The sequence below is a fragment of the Grammomys surdaster genome, unplaced genomic scaffold (assembly GCF_004785775.1).
Source record: "Grammomys surdaster isolate TR1022 unplaced genomic scaffold, NIH_TR_1.0 363, whole genome shotgun sequence".
Taxonomy (NCBI): Eukaryota; Metazoa; Chordata; class Mammalia; order Rodentia; family Muridae; genus Grammomys; species Grammomys surdaster.
The window spans coordinates 5,841,246-5,846,020 of record NW_021604782.1 but is presented as its reverse complement, the minus strand read 5'-3'; positions in this window follow the sequence as shown (position 1 = coordinate 5,846,020).

Genomic DNA, 4,775 nt, shown 5'->3' with positions numbered 1-4,775 from the left:
ACATTGGTTCATTTCATCCCATCAGGAACTTAATGAGATAGTGATGATAGACTAACTTCCAGGAGTCATAGGCTCTGGACAAGTCACTGGCTGTTCCACCAATATGATGCTGGGGGTACTGGCACTCCCTTCCAGCAACTTCTGAGTGTCCCTGCAGGAGCCTGAGTTAATTAGCAGAGCCACATGGGGTTGTTAAGACCTTTGCATGTACCTGTGCTGATGGGGTTCAGTTGTACTATGAGCTGCGAGGATGCTTTGGGCATCGCCACTCAATCCTGTCTCATACTTTCTCTACATCTCTGTTATACTCCTTCTAGAATTTTCTCCACTTTACTATTCCTTACTAACAGTGAGCCCATGACACTCAAGCTTCAGACCTGACTACTCTATCAGCTTAGTCCCCTCAGACGTCACTATCAAACTTCTTACTTGACTCACCTAGTATGCCCCTTCTGTTGTCTTCTATACCATCTATAACACAAAGATGCCTTCCTCAGTTCCTTAACCCCACTAGTTTCCATTATGCCAGTGCTCTCTGGAATCCTTACTCTTGATTTTCTTCCTTCCTTATTTGATTTCCAATCTTTTGTCTGTCGTGAAAATTCTGGAACTTTTGAGGACACACACACACACACACACACACACACACACAATTTTGCTTCTTGTTTCTATTTCATCCAATGACTCCATCTTAGGCTTTCCATGAGCTTTGCTGACCACGTATCTAATACAGACTTTCACATTTCCATTTTCTTTCCAAACCTCTCGTGGGCTCCAGACACCTCACAGAGCAGCTAGTCTTTTATGTGTCTCATAATAAACACCTCTGGTTGCCCAAGACCATTTCCCATTCCTTCTCTTGTGTTTATGTACTCCATGTATGTGGTCCACCCAGCCACCTCCCCTAGATCCCTGAAAGTCATTTTTCCCCTTCTACTGCCACATGGCATCAATCCATTTTTCCTCTTAATTCCATTCAGAATCTACCCCCTCTTCCATATTATGTCTTTCCCTATCATGGTTCAAAGGTCTTATCATATTTTGCCTAAATCAACATAACCATTCAAAAAGGAGTTAATCCTTGGCTTCCCTCAATTTCATCATTCACCTATCCAGAATTGCCCAAGCATCTAGATGCTCCTGTGACACTCTGTGACAGGCAGTTTGTTATACAACAAAAACCTGCCTTTCATGATGATTTCTATCCCTTCTGCCAACACCCTTCACCTAATCTTTCAAAGACAGCTTAGTAACTACATGTTATCTTCTGGACACATTCTAGTATTTTCTGATGCTCTGCCTTGCTTCACATTTCCTCACACCAGTCCCTTCCTGACCTTTGAGCAAATACTTTTTCCATTTCTGTTCAGTCATTGTGGCCTCCGAATAGCTGTGGTAGAAACAACAGTGCTGTGTGATTATTAAACCTACTGCCTTTTCCTCTTTCTGAGCATGTGAGACAGTTTAATTTGATTACCAAATAGGTTGGGTTAAAAACCATCACAGGAGAGATGTAGAATTAATCTTTCCCAGAGATGAACCTCTCAATTGGTTATCCAGCACCAAGTAGTCATTCCTAAGTCATATACATACATGCAATATTAAACAGACTTAACAACTTGGTATTTAAGCATTTATTTATATGTGTGTATAAGAGTATATAAAAATAATAACCAAAGGGAAAAAGGACAAGAATTTGAGAGAGATATAGGAGAGAAGAACATGGAAGAAATAGGAAGGAGGTGAGGAGGGGAAATAATATGATTGTATTTTAATTCAATTTAATAAAACAATAAAAATTAAAAGCTCATTATTATTACTACTTAAGATCTATTTTACTACTTACTAACTTTGTTATTGAGCTTAAAATTAGTTTACCCTATATTCTAGTTTCTGTTTAGAGTAAATAAATTCTTCATCTTTTAAAATCAAAATTAAAAGTTCAACCATTTGAGACATCAGTGAGACATCTCTTGGAGTATCTTTGAAGGTATTTCAAAATATGATTATCTAGAGGTGATGAATAGGGAGACTCGCCTCAACGTAAATGCCATTATTCCATGGGCTGGGATCCTGTACTCAGAACAGGACAAAGCAAGCAGAATGCCAACATTTCTGTCTGGTCTTTGATCTACCCAGATGTTCAGCAAGCAACCTTATTCTCCTGACATCACAGCCAAGAGTCATTCCAGCTGCCATGCTTACTGCATCAAGGTATAATCGACTCACAAACCATGAGCTAAAGAAACCTTCCCTTCCATAGATCGCTTCCTCTTTTATTTATTTATTTTTTAATTTGGTCCCAGCAAGGAGTGACTAATACAACACCTACAAAGGCTGCATTTCTCAGAAACCCTTTTGTTTAAACTGCAACATTGTAATTGCAAATGGTTGATGAGCAGAGGACGTTTGGTTCTCTTCCTGGTGACATAGAATTTTCAAAAGCTTTGGATGTGGATTCACACACGTTTGCTTTTGCTTCCTTCACACCAGTCACCAGGAAGCCATAATTTGAAATAGAAGCCCCTGATTCATTGCAAGACAGGATCCTGTTTTTGGCAGCATCTAGACCACAAATCAAGCTTTTATCCTGTTTTACGGCTGAGACTGGAGTGTATTACTGTAGAAGATCATGGGCTATCCGAATCAAGGCAGAGGTTGTGGAAGGCAAAAGAATGTCCCCCAAAGGCATTTGTGTCCCCTAGAGCTTACAATTAAATATGTTACAATGCAAGCAGGAATTAGATTTCAGATAGAATTAAGGTTGCTAATCATCTAACCTTGGGACAAAAGGATTATTCTGGATTATCTAAGAACCCCTATGTAATTACACTGGTACTAAAAACTGGAAGACTCAAACAATAGAATCAGAGAAATTTCAGAGAGAGAGGAGTGTGGCTTAGATGATGGAGGAACGAAGGCCATGAGCCATACACATCCTCTCTAAGCAGGAAAAGGCAAGGAGTGTTTCTCTCTTAGAGCTTCAGGAAGGAACACATCCTGCCAATACCTTGAAAATTGTTCCCTGAGTTTCAGGCTCATGTCATTGCTGCTGAACTATAAGATAATATAGTGTTATTGATATTACTTAACTAGGTCTGTCATAACTTGATCTTCAGTTACTAGGTCTGTCATAACTTGTTATAGCAGCAATAGAAAACTAATACAGAGAACTTTATAGTTCTTAAGGATCACTCAATAATTCTCTTCTGTTTCTCACCAATGCTGCACACATGTTATATTGGTGAAGCTCCCGTGTGCTGTTTTATTTGTTTACTTACTAATTTCTCCTCAAACTGGATGTTTTCTTGAGGGTAAGAATGACATCATCATCATTTCTACATAATTCACAATGAACTCAGAGACAATCGTCAGGACATCATGTACTCAGTTGAAGAACGCTCAACTAATGTATATGTACAATATGGTATCTTTTAAAACTGTATGAGTAAATATATGGTGATATTTAATCTCAGCATTTGGGTGGCAGAGGCAGGTAGACTTCTATGAGTTCAAGGGCAACCTGGTCTACATAACAATTCTCAGGCCAATTAGAGTAGACACAGCTGAGCAGAAACGAAAAATAGTTGTGAACGTTAAGTTGATGAAAATTGGAATATTTTAGAAGTGGTGACAATGGGGATCCTAGTTGTGCCCAGCTTAGGAATCACAAATAGAAAAGCCTTCTTGTTGGATGGCTAAAGAATCCAGTACTCCATACATTGTTCGAAGTAGGCCAACTGATGCCCACAATCTACAGACTGTTACTTCACCCAAACCAGACATAGCTGTTGCATACACTCACATTTCAAGAAGGAATCTAGGTTTCTATGTGAAATCAACGTGATTTTCAACTATGAGATACAAGAGACCCTATCATTGTGGTTTAAACCAGTAAAAGGAAATTCAAATCTGTACACAAGACTGCCTCAATTTCTGGCCCCTGAGCTCCATCGATGAAGAAAACTCAGAACGGTGTTCTAGGAAGAGGGAATGAAATATGTAAACAGTATGCAGTGTTGTGAAAAATGGAGGGGAGTTCAGGGAAGAGTTGAGGAGTCTCAGGCCCACCGCGCTTTTGCTGCTTGGGGAGAGGAGGAGAAAGCTGAGTCTGATGAGGGCTGAGGGTGGAAGGAATCTTGAACAACATGCTCCAGATCTCAGATTTCATCCCGTGAGCAGAGGGAGTTGGGCAATGAAAATGTGCTAAGGAGAGGAACACACGATGAGATCTATGTTCTGGAATTTTCCTTCTGGCAACAGGAGGATAGAGCAGAGGTAAGGGGCTGGATGGAGGTGAGGAGTGAGAAGAGTATTATCTATGCATTCTTTGCTTGCAGCGTCAAGTAAAATCTTGCTAGAGAGCAGTCCAGAGTGACCCTTATTCATGAGGCCAAAGCACCCAGGAGAATAGTCTTTCTCCATGAGATGAATTCCAGGGCCTCCCTGGCATCATGGGCCCTGACAAGTCTGCAGCCTGAAGGAAAAACTGATGATTAGGGGGATGAGGGGGGTCTGTGTACGTGTGTGTGCCACAAACTTACTTTTCAGGCCCAGAGTATCTCATAATCCTTTTGGATGGGAGTCAGTTCAGAGCCATAAATCACCAGGCTCATCATTTCTGCGGGGAGATGTTTGCAACAGGCCTTGAGTTACAAGGAATGTAAATTTTCTGGAGGCCAGAAAAAGATGAATAAGAGCTTCTTTTGTTATTCATGCAGTTTGTAGTCTCTCTCTCTCTCTCTCTCTCTCTCTCTCTCTCTCTCTCTCTCTCT